The 13,035-nt window shown below is 33.0% G+C and overlaps 1 non-coding gene across 1 annotated transcript; it reads left to right on the top strand.

Annotated features, from left to right (window-relative positions):
• The first annotated feature begins 5,726 nt into the window (after positions 1-5,726).
• On the top strand, positions 5,727-5,833 carry LOC139887386 (small nucleolar RNA R71). Its single transcript, XR_011773221.1, has one exon. It is a non-coding gene; the product is annotated as a small nucleolar RNA R71 (small nucleolar RNA).
• The last annotated feature ends 7,202 nt before the right edge of the window (positions 5,834-13,035 follow it).

Here is a 13,035-nt window from a genome sequence, read left to right as displayed (position 1 = left end):
AAAAGAATTATGCTTATTTAAACTTCCGTAATCATGATGTTTGACGTGTTGATTTTAATTTATTACCATGGGTTAATTGTCCTTTGTCCTGGTTTATTTGATACGTCTATCTGGTTTTTGTCCATAATAGTCCATCGGTCATAAATATAAAGTGCGAGTATCCTCGTCAAATTACCCTTATACCCGAAGTCAAATATTCCAACTGATTAAGGATTTAAACTGTGACGCAGTTATCACTTCTGTCAACAATTACACCAGTTATCACTGTATGTAATCCACCCCTGTTTTAATTAGTTTATGAATATTAATTCATCCACTTGATCAGAATGAATAATCAATTACCCAACCCAATTGATTAATTAAATGATTATAACAGATTCCATATGAACGCCACTAAATAGGACAACCATAATCATTATTAATTATTAGGTTAATTAATTTGAAGATAGGTTCGACAGACTCCAATGAGTTGTCACTCAATTAGACAATACCCCCCATCTATTAATAGTCAATAATCCAATTTTCACAAGTGTCGGTCTTTTGCCCAAACCTTAATTATGGTACAAAGCCCAATTACCCAATTTTAGTAATTAGCCCAACATCATGATTACTTCGTTTTAAATAAGCATAATAATAACTTAGCTACGAGACATTAATGTAAAAAGGTTGAACATAACTTACAATGATTAAAAATAGCGTAGCGTTACACGGACAGAATTTCGACTTACACACTCAAACGATCTCTATCATAAATCTTATTATTATCATAATTTAAAATTAAAATTAAGATTATTGTTATATCTGATTACATTAACATTATGATAGAGAATTATAAATATAGATATTGATATTTGATAGATAGAAAAATAAGAAAAAAATAGAAGAAGAAAAAAAGATCGAAAAAATATCTCTCTTCATTTCATCGAACATATCGTTCGATTTATAGGCAAATTAGAATTCAAATTTTCATATACGACCCCTGAACTATGCTCAATTAACAACTTTTTATTATTTAATATTATTCTTATTATGAATTATTTAAATATTATATTTTATTCTTGTGCATAGTTGACTTGTAATTTTTACACCGTTGCGTCGAGCGTTGAGAGTTGGTTCATGTCCTGGTTTCGGATTTTCGAACGTCCTTTCGTACAATTTTATATCTTGTACTTTGCGTTTTGTAACTTGTACTCTTGTCATTTTTAGACGTTCTTCATCAATAATTTGAACCTTTTGAATTGTATCTTGTACATTTGAGCTTTTTGGACGTTTTGGTCTTTCAAATCTTCGTTTTTGTCTTTAAATCTTCATTTTCGAGCGATTTGCGTCTTTCGTCTTCGCACTTATTTATTTAACTATTACAACTAAAAATAAGGAAATTACATTTAAAACATTACATATTGGAACGATATTGCTACTAAATATATGTTCATTTGGAACACTATCAAATATCCCCACACTTGAGCGTTGCTTGTCCTCAAGCAATACAGAACTTGAAATAAAAACATACATGAATCACTTTTTTATTCATCACATTTTGTACATCAGTGATTTTGATATAGCGGTATAAACAATGACAGTAATGATGGTTAAAGGTGGGTGTGTCATCCACAGTTGCCTCGGGTTTAGGTCAACGACACTGGCAATCAAATAGCCGATTTACTTTCGGTTTCCAAAGCAAAGTGCACATTTGAAAGGCGGTTTACAGTCCCACATGACTATAAAAATTTAGATCCTTTAAGGAAATTGGATCTTTATGAAAACATTTGATCTTTTGAAAATTCAAGCTAGATTTTACCCTAGACAAGTTTTCTGATTTGATCCACCATTGGTGTTGCAAAATATATTTGTGGATCAATATTTTGGCTAAAAACATTTAGGTTCGTGTAATCCACTGCTATCCCGGTATCGGAAAGCACACATCCAGTTTACTTGTTCCGTATATTACCTTTCGGCAAACTACCGTCCGGTTGTAAAGGAAAGCGATGAACAAGAAACTGTTAAGGCAATGTCCCGTGACATGCAGATGATTATGGTCTTTTAACGTGTCGGATGCTAGAACTATCCTTGGTAGGAGCGATAGTAAAGATCATCCTATGATTTTTCGGTCTGGCACAAGGTCCTGTCTCCGACCATGCTATGCAACCACCGTTCTTACGGTTGACACCCGATTTGGTTCAGGTGACCTAATGAATTCCAGGTGAATTCCTAGGATTTTACGTTCAATGGTAATGAACGCATTGAAAATGGGTTTTCAGAAAACAAATCGGTTTGTATTTTTGATCAAAATATTTTCTCGTTCATGCTCGAGTTTAGATATCATCGAATTCCATGAGTTTGAATTCTCAATCTTTAAGGTCAATCTCTAGGATTGAGTAATATCAGTCTTAAAAGCTGATTTTTAATCTTTAAGGAGATTATCCTTTCTGGGGATCTGATTCATTAGTCTTATCAAGCTAATTTGCACGGTGCCCCCCCATTATACGAGATAAATCCTTCTCATGGTTAGGATAAATCTGACCACTTGGCAACCCTGTTTGATGCTGAGGTCCGTGGATTTCCTGCTGATTTTAGAGATGACTTTTCTAGATTTTTCGTCAACCTACAGCTGGTCTGGACGACAACTTCATGACCTAAATCAAGAAGCGCGTGTCTTTTTCGGAAGACTTTACTTCCTTCAAATGATGGAATTGATTCATCGTGTAGATCCATCTTTCTTTCAAATGTATTACAGTAAACCGGGTAAAACTGATTAGTATCGTCCAAAGCAAAAGTACCTGCAATAATCTTGTACAAAAATATGTGATATTTGTTTTAAATTGAATAACTTGGTACATTCTTCCCACACTTAGTTTCTTTCTTTGCCTTTTTATTTTCTTTTATTTCATTTTAAATGAATTCAAGCGTTTTAGGGTGTTTCTCAATTTATTTCCTTTCCGAGGTAACGATAATTTCGGTATTATCACCTAGTTTTCACCGTTCATAAATATGTATAAACATGATTTTAAATTCATTTAGTTGAAAATTTTTCAAATTTTCACAAAATTTGGCAAATAAACTAAGTGCAAACCCGAGAGAATTTATAACCCTTCCCCACACTTGAGATCATGCAATGCCCTCATTTGCATGAAATCAGACTATAATTTAAATTCATGAGGGTGATTAGCGTAGAAAAGTGATTAAAAATACCGAGTTTGCAAACATATTGTTATTTCACATTTGATTTTTTTTTTTTTTTTTTGCGTCTTGTCAAAATCAGTAGCTTTTGCTGAACTTCATGACAATCTTTGAAAGTGCGTTGTTTTACCCTGTTTTGTACATAAGATAAAATACAAACATATATATATATATATATTTTTTTGAAGTTTGGTTTATAACCCCACTTTTCAAAAATTTATAAAGTATAATATTTTTGGCATACTTTAAATCAATAAAATTAAAAATAATGATAACAAAATTTGTCGCCCCGCCCTCGGGTAAAGCAATTTCGGCTCAACGACCTAGTCTTTAACTCACGACGAATTTTAGAAATCATTTTTTTAAACTTAATGTAATAAAGTAAATTTTGTTTTTAAAATTCACACAAAACTTAAATTAAAAAAAAACATATTAATTTCATATAAAACCTAAAAAAAAAAAAAACAAAAATTCAGAATGGGGGGAGAAAACTAGTTCTTTAGTGTCTGCTAGCGGAAAAGACCAATCGGATTCCATTCTCGGAACTACACGAGAACAGAACAACTAACTCTAGATAACATTTTCTTAGAACATTTGAATCTCCCCACACTTAGGTAGCTGTGGTGTCGAAATTGTGATTAACTTCATCGTCAATTTCTTTTGGTCCATAATCAACTTGCCTATCTGTGACTTTTTCTTTAAGCCAGTGCCCGGCTTCTTCCGTAATATCCCAAAATTCAACTAGTTTCGCCTTTTCTTTAGGCGACAGATTGGATACTAACCGGTTACATAACTTAAAGTTCCCCTTACTTCTAGCATCGATAGCCCGTTTAAAAAGTTTCTTCATTGAACTGTTAATAACGGGGTCATTTAATTTCGTATCAACAACGGGGTTCTTTGTTATCAGGTCATCATTAGGTGTTACTTCATTTTCCCCACACTTAGGCGTTTTATTATTATTAAGCACTACCGTTGGAGTTGGTAAAACAACATGGTTATTACCAATCGTTTTTATTGGTTCAACGGTTTTGGTTGGTGGAGGTTTAGATTTTCGAATCATAAAGGTGATCGATTTGTCACCACTTTTAAGTGTCATTCTTCCATTTCCTACATCAAATAACGCCCCGGTGGACGCAAAGAATGGTCGACCTAAAATTAGAGGAACGTTTGGGTCCTCTTCTATGTCAATGACAATAAATTCGACTAGAAAGGTTAAATTGCCTACTTGAATGGGTAGGTTGTCAGCAATTCCAACTGGGTGCTTAATGGTTTGATCAAAGAGTCGAACACTCATATCCGTTGGACTTAACTTACCTACACCTAATCTCTTATATAAGGAAAGAGGCATAACACTCACACTTGCACCTAAATCTGCTAGTGCATCATACATGACACAATCACTAAGTAGACAAGGAACAATAAATTCACCCGGATCACCTACCCTAGGTGGAGGTTTTGGTGGAACTGTCTTCACCGGGTTTACTTTTACGGCTTTTGTTTCTTGCACTTTCTTATTCTTTTTCTTCTTCTTCTTTCCAGAGGTATCACAATCTTTATTACTTGTTACTTGCTCATACTCAACTCCTTTTCTTGGAAACGGGATGGGTGGTTTGTATGGTGCCACCACTGGCTTTACATACTCGGGTGGTGGTGGTGTAACTTCTTCATTGTTACTCTCATCTAAAACCTTCCCATCTTCTGATGCTGGTTTTTCAGAATTCGTTGAAACCATATTAACATTCTCATTCCGAGGATTTACTTCAGTATTACTCGGTAGCTTTCCTTGTTCCCTCTCACTCATCATGCTAGCAAGAGTACCTACGTGTTTTTCAAGATTCAAAATGGAAGCTTGTTGAGTTCTTAATGACTGATCAAACTTCTCGTTCGTTTGGGTTTGAGATGTAATGAATTGTGTTTGAGATTCAATCAGCTTTGCCATCATTTCTTCTAGATTTGGCTTTTTCTCTTCGGGTTGTTGTGGTGGTTTATACAAGCTAGGTCTTTGTTGATTGAAAGTGTTGTTTTGAGTTGGTTGGTTATTCGGACCTTGTTGGTTATACCAGTTATTTTCGGGTCCTTTTGGATTGTAAAGAATGTTTTGATTTCGATTTAAGTTTAGCCTTGGCGGTTGATAATTATTCTGATAACTATTTTCCATCCTTTGGTTCATGTAGACAACATTCTCACGTTGTTCCATCGTTTGTTCAATGTGACAGTCTTTCATTAAGTGTGGTCCACCGCATAGCTCACAACTGATTCGTATTGCGTGAATATCTTTATTCATCTTTTCCATTCGTCTTTCGAAAGCATCTATTTTTGCGGAAACGGAATCAAAGTCATGGCTAGAATCGGCTCTAGCCGCTTTAGATGATCGAAAGATATCTTTTTCTTGGTGCCACTCATGCGAGTGGGAGGCTGTGTTATCAATAATTTTGTAAGCTTCAGTTGCGGTTTTCTTCATAATGGATCCACCAGCGGTTATGTCGATGTCTTTTCGTGTGGCGATGTCTACGCCTTTATAGAAGATTTGTACTATTTGAAAAGTATCTAATCCGTGTTGAGGACATCCTCTCAACATCCTTCCGAATCTTTTCCACGCCTCATATAATGTTTCATTTGGCTTTTGCGCGAACGTAACAATTTCTCCTTGAAGTCTCACGGCTTTGGATGCCGGAAAGAATCGTTTAAGAAATTTTTCAACTAAAACATCCCATTTGTCAATCGCCCCTTCAGGTAACGATTCTAACCAATCTTTGGCTTCTCCCTTTAAAGTCCAGGGAAACAACATGAGATATATCTGTTCATCTTCCACTTCTCGGATTTTGAATAGTGTACAAATTCTATTAAAGGTACGAAGATGTTTGTTTGGGTCTTCATTCGGTGCACCACTGAATTGGCACTGATTAGTTACCATGTGTAGGATTTGTCCTTTGATTTCATAATCTGGCGCATTAATGTCTAGCTTAATAATGGCGTGACCTTGGCCCGTGCGTGTAGCTCTCATTCGATCTTCCATACTTAGAGGTTCTAGATTTTTCATGATTGAATTTGTTGAATACGAATCACTAGAGGATTCTGATTTAACGGTTTGTGGTTCAGGAGGAATAATTAGTGGTTCAGGATCTTGGAATTGTCCTTGAATATGCTCCGGGTTCTTAATTGTGAAGTCGGGTTCAAAAGATGGATTATCGGAAATTTGAGTTGGAGTTCTTGTTCGACTAGATGACGATTCTAAAGAAAAATCAACGGCGACAATATTTGCTAGATGTCTTGATCGAGTTACAGGTGGTGAACGTATGAAAGGTGGTGAACGTTTTGCTCGGTGCATTCACTGAATATCCTATTAGTTTTTAAAAAGGAAAGAAAAATTATAATAAGTTATCCAATTAATAGACTTTTCTGATTTTGCCCACGTTTCGAATAGCCAAAAGATGCAGCAGAGGGGCAGGATTCGTTTGGTCTCAATATAATTGAGGACTGTTTGGCTCCAATAACCCGGTCCACGTACAAATCCAACTATTACTACGAACCAGAAAATTTTGATGTCTATTAATTTAACCACTTAAAATAAATTTTCGTAATTTTAAGAAATTTAGATAAGAAGTAGAATAAAAATCTATGTCCTAAAACTAGAATAGCGAGAAATAAGAGAGAAAAAGAGTGCGTCGGAAAGTGTCGAAAAATAAAAAGGTCGAAAAATAGGCGTCGAAAAATAAAAATAAGAAAGTAGTGCGAAATACGGCGTCGTAAAATTCTAAAGCACCTAAAACTTAGTCTAAGGAATAAGCACTTAAGGGATTTTACGGCAAAGCCTAAAAATTCTAGAAGTAAAAATAACTATGGCAAAACTAAACTTAATACTAAAAGTTGCGACTATAGTCTAAAAATCTAAAGGTAATAAAACTAAAAAAAACATTTTTTTTATAGACAAAATTTTAAAAATATATATATTTTTTTTTAATAAATTTTTTTTTTTTTTTTTTTTTTTTTTTTTTTTACGTTTTTTTTTTTTTTTTTTTTACGTTTTTGTTTTTTTTTTTTTTTTTTTTTTTTTTTTTTTTACGTTTTTTTTTTTTTTTTTTTTTTAAACGATTTTTTTTTTTTTTAAAAAAAAAAACGATTTTTTTTTTTTTTTTTTTTTACACAAATTTTTTTTTTTTTTTTTTTTTTTTTTTTTTAAAAAAAAAACGATTTTTTTTTTTTTTTTTTTTTAAAAACGATTTTTTTTTTTTTTTTTTTTTTTTTTTTTAAAACGATTTTTTTTTTTCAAAAAAAAAAACGATTTTTTTTACAAATTAATAATTTTTTTATAATTATAATTTTTTTTAAAACTTTTTTTTTTTTTAATTCATTTACTATTCATGAATAGTAAATGAAAATAAATTAATTAATTTACTATTCACATGAAAGCGACATGATAGCAATTATTAATTATAAGTTACATAATATACCCCTGAAGTATTTAATAAATACGACTTTTTTTTTTTTAAAATTTACGTAAAGATTCTTAAATATTTTTATATTATTATATTCTATTTCAATATTATTATATTATTATATTCTATTTCAATATTATTATAATTAAAAATATAGCGTTTTAGCGCTCCCCGGCAGCGGCGCCAAAAACTTGATGTGGTAGCGTGAGGGTACGAAATAGTATTATTTTTAATAGGAAATACTACAAAATATGACACAAGTTTTATTAATTTACGGATGGGATATACCTAAACCTTGCTACAACACTATAGGCAGTGTACCTAATCGTAGAGTAGTGTAGTTTTTAGTAAGTCCGGTTCGTTCCACAGGGAGCTGGTGATACTTACTATATTTTTAACTATATTTGTAAAAATATATATATAAATAAGTAGTAGTATTATTATAAAATAGGGGTTTTACCGTTTAATGACCGGTTTGTCGATTCTATATTTTAAGCGCAAAGATAAATGACGATAATTAAAGTGCGTAAAATAATGACAATAAATAAAATGACAGTAAATAAAATTGCGATAAATAAAATGACAGAAAATAAAGATACGATGAGAAATATAATAAAAGAATTATGCTTATTTAAACTTCCGTAATCATGATGTTTGACGTGTTGATTTTAATTTATTACCATGGGTTAATTGTCCTTTGTCCTGGTTTATTTGATACGTCTATCTGGTTTTTGTCCATAATAGTCCATCGGTCATAAATATAAAGTGCGAGTATCCTCGTCAAATTACCCTTATACCCGAAGTCAAATATTCCAACTGATTAAGGATTTAAACTGTGACGCAGTTATCACTTCTGTCAACAATTACACCAGTTATCACTGTATGTAATCCACCCCTGTTTTAATTAGTTTATGAATATTAATTCATCCACTTGATCAGAATGAATAATCAATTACCCAACCCAATTGATTAATTAAATGATTATAACAGATTCCATATGAACGCCACTAAATAGGACAACCATAATCATTATTAATTATTAGGTTAATTAATTTGAAGATAGGTTCGACAGACTCCAATGAGTTGTCACTCAATTAGACAATACCCCCCATCTATTAATAGTCAATAATCCAATTTTCACAAGTGTCGGTCTTTTGCCCAAACCTTAATTATGGTACAAAGCCCAATTACCCAATTTTAGTAATTAGCCCAACATCATGATTACTTCGTTTTAAATAAGCATAATAATAACTTAGCTACGAGACATTAATGTAAAAAGGTTGAACATAACTTACAATGATTAAAAATAGCGTAGCGTTACACGGACAGAATTTCGACTTACACACTCAAACGATCTCTATCATAAATCTTATTATTATCATAATTTAAAATTAAAATTAAGATTATTGTTATATCTGATTACATTAACATTATGATAGAGAATTATAAATATAGATATTGATATTTGATAGATAGAAAAATAAGAAAAAAATAGAAGAAGAAAAAAAGATCGAAAAAATATCTCTCTTCATTTCATCGAACATATCGTTCGATTTATAGGCAAATTAGAATTCAAATTTTCATATACGACCCCTGAACTATGCTCAATTAACAACTTTTTATTATTTAATATTATTCTTATTATGAATTATTTAAATATTATATTTTATTCTTGTGCATAGTTGACTTGTAATTTTTACACCGTTGCGTCGAGCGTTGAGAGTTGGTTCATGTCCTGGTTTCGGATTTTCGAACGTCCTTTCGTACAATTTTATATCTTGTACTTTGCGTTTTGTAACTTGTACTCTTGTCATTTTTAGACGTTCTTCATCAATAATTTGAACCTTTTGAATTGTATCTTGTACATTTGAGCTTTTTGGACGTTTTGGTCTTTCAAATCTTCGTTTTTGTCTTTAAATCTTCATTTTCGAGCGATTTGCGTCTTTCGTCTTCGCACTTATTTATTTAACTATTACAACTAAAAATAAGGAAATTACATTTAAAACATTACATATTGGAACGATATTGCTACTAAATATATGTTCATTTGGAACACTATCACACTGCTTCCCACTCACATGAGTGGCACCAAGAAAAAGATATCATTAGATCATCTAAAGCAGCTAGAGCCGATTCTAGCCATGACTTAGATTCCATTTCCGCAAAGATAGATGCTTTCGAGAGACGAATGGAAAAGATGACTAAAGATATTCATGCTATACGAATTAGTTGTGAGCAGTGTGGAGGACCACATTTGACAAAAGATTGTCTCAGTATTGAATTAACAATGGAACAAAGAGAGAATATTTCATACATAAACCAAAGGCCTGGAAATAATTATCAGAATAATTATCAACCGCCAAGACCGATTTACAATCAAAACCAGACTTATAACCGAAATATTCCATACAACAACCAACAAGGTCCTAGCAATCAACAAGTATCCAATAATACTTACAATCAGCAAAGACCGAATTTTCAAAACAAACCACCACAACAAACCGATGATAAAAAGCCAAATTTAGAAGATATGATGACGAAGCTAGTTGAAACTCAAACGCAGTTTTTCACATCTCAAAAACAAACTAATGAACAAAATGCTCAAGCATTTAGAAATCAACAAGCTTCTATTCAAAATCTAGAACAAGAAGTAAGTAACCTAGCAAGGTTAATAGGTGAAAGAAAACCGGGAAGTTTACCAAGCGATACAAATGCTAACCCCCGGAATGAAACAGCTAAAGCTATTACCACAAGAAGTGGTACAACACTTAAACCACCTGAAATACCTGTAACTTCTGATGAAACTATTCCTACTCCACAAGAACCACAACCTGATCAAGATAAGGAAAAAGAACCGGTAGTTGAAAAGGTTAATGAAGATAACACAGTTAAGGATAAACCTTATGTTAAACCATACCAACCACCACTTCCTTACCCGAGTAAAATGAAGAAAGAAAAACTTGAAGCCGAGCAATCCAAATTCTTGGATATGTTTAAACAGATAAATGTAAATCTTCCTTTCATTGATGTGATTTCAGGAATGCCTAGATATGCTAAATTCTTGAAAGATCTAATCACGAATAGAAAGAAAATGGAAGAACTCTCGGCTGTTACTATGAATGCTAATTGTTCAGCAGTGCTGTTGAATAAGATACCAGAAAAATTATCTGATCCAGGAAGTTTCACAATTCCATGTTTTCTGGGTAGTCTTAGTTCAATAGAAGCATTAGCAGATTTAGGTGCTAGTATAAATCTAATGCCGTATTCACTATACGCTAAACTAGACCTTGGAGAATTGAAACCAACCAGAATAAGCATACAACTAGCCGATAGATCAATAAAATATCCTAGAGGGATAATGGAGAACATGCTAGTTAAAGTTGGTACTTTAGTATTTCCAGTAGATTTTGTTGTTTTGGACATGGAAGAAGATTCTCAAGTTCCTCTCATATTAGGAAGACCATTCTTAAACACGGCTAAAGCAATGATAGACGTGTTCGGTAAGAAATTGACCCTAAGTATAGAGGATGAGAGTGTTACCTTTTCAGTGGATAGAGCAATGCAACAACCACAATCTGCAGATGATACATGTTATTATATTCAAACTATAGATGCACATGCAGAATTATTAGAAGAATTTCCAGAATTACAAGGAATAGGAGAATGTTCTTTAGGAGAAGGTAATGAACCAATTGATGAAGCTGAAATGTTAGCTACACTTATAGCTAATGGATATGAACCAACAACAGAAGAAATTCAAATGCTAAAAGAAGAAGACAGATATCGATATAAATCGTCGATAGAAGAACCTCCGAAATTAGAGTTAAAGCCACTTCCAAACCATTTGGAATACGCTTATTTACACGGTGAATCTGAATTACCTGTAATAATATCGTCTTCTCTTACTAAAAATGAGAAATCACAGCTCATTTCTGTGTTGAAAGCTCATAAACCAGCCATTGCATGGAAGATTCATGATATTAAAGGAATAAGTCCTTCGTATTGCACACATAAAATCCTTATGGAAGAAGGTCATAAAACGTATGTGCAACGCCAACGAAGACTAAATCCTAATATGCAAGATGTAGTTAAGAAAGAGATTATTAAACTGCTAGATGCAGGTTTGATATATCCAATTTCTGATAGTCCATGGGTAAGTCCAGTTCAATGCGTACCTAAGAAGGGTGGCATGACTGTTATTACAAATGAGAAAAATGAGCTTATTCCTACTAGGACTGTAACAGGATGGCGTGTATGTATTGATTATAGAAAATTAAATGACGCCACCAGAAAAGATCACTTTCCCTTACCTTTCATAGATCAAATGTTGGAAAGATTAGCCGGAAATAGTTACTATTGTTTTCTAGATGGATTTTCCGGATATTTTCAAATTCCAATAGCACCGGAAGATCAAGAGAAAACCACATTCACGTGCCCTTATGGTACGTTTGCTTACAAACGCATGCCATTTGGACTTTGCAACGCCCCTGCAACCTTTCAAAGATGCATGATGGCGATTTTTCACGACATGATAGAAGAATGCATGGAAGTATTCATGGATGACTTTTCAGTCTTCGGTGATACATTTAAATCATGTCTAGTTAATCTGGAACGAATGCTAATTAGATGCGAAAAATCAAATCTAGTACTTAATTGGGAGAAATGCCATTTCATGGTTAAAGAAGGCATCGTTCTTGGACATAAAATTTCAAAAGAAGGAATTGAAGTGGATAGAGCTAAAGTAGATGTAATTGATAAACTTCCACATCCCACCAATGTTAGAGGAGTTAGGAGTTTCCTAGGGCATGCCGGTTTTTACCGACGTTTCATAAAAGATTTTTCTAAAATTGCCACTCCTATGAATAAACTCCTAGAAAAGGATGCGCCATTCATCTTTTCAGATGAATGTATCAAATCTTTTAATATTCTTAAAGAAAAACTCACTAATGCACCAATCATGATAACACCAAATTGGAATCTACCATTTGAACTAATGTGCGATGCAAGTGATTTTGCAATGGGAGCCGTTTTAGGACAAAGGATTGAAAAACGATTTCAACCTATATATTATGCTAGTAAGGCGTTACAAGGAGCACAAACGAACTATACAACTACTGAAAAAGAACTCCTTGCTATTGTCTTTGCTTTTGACAAATTTCGATCATATCTCGTTCTAGCAAAAACGGTGGTCTATACCGACCATTCTGCTCTTAGATACCTATTTTCAAAACAAGATGCTAAACCAAGATTAATCCGTTGGATCTTACTCTTACAAGAGTTTGATATTGAAATCCGAGATAAAAGAGGAGCAGAAAATCTCGCCGCTGATCATCTTTCTCGTCTTGAAAATCCCGAATTAGAAGTTCTGAATGAATCAGCCATACAAGACAACTTTCCTGATGAATATCTATTGAAGATAGAT

Source organism: Rutidosis leptorrhynchoides, chromosome 1, assembly GCF_046630445.1.
Source record: "Rutidosis leptorrhynchoides isolate AG116_Rl617_1_P2 chromosome 1, CSIRO_AGI_Rlap_v1, whole genome shotgun sequence".
Classification (NCBI taxonomy): domain Eukaryota; kingdom Viridiplantae; phylum Streptophyta; class Magnoliopsida; order Asterales; family Asteraceae; genus Rutidosis; species Rutidosis leptorrhynchoides.
The sequence above is the reverse complement of the archived record's forward strand: the minus strand, read 5'-3'. Positions and strand labels throughout refer to the sequence as shown.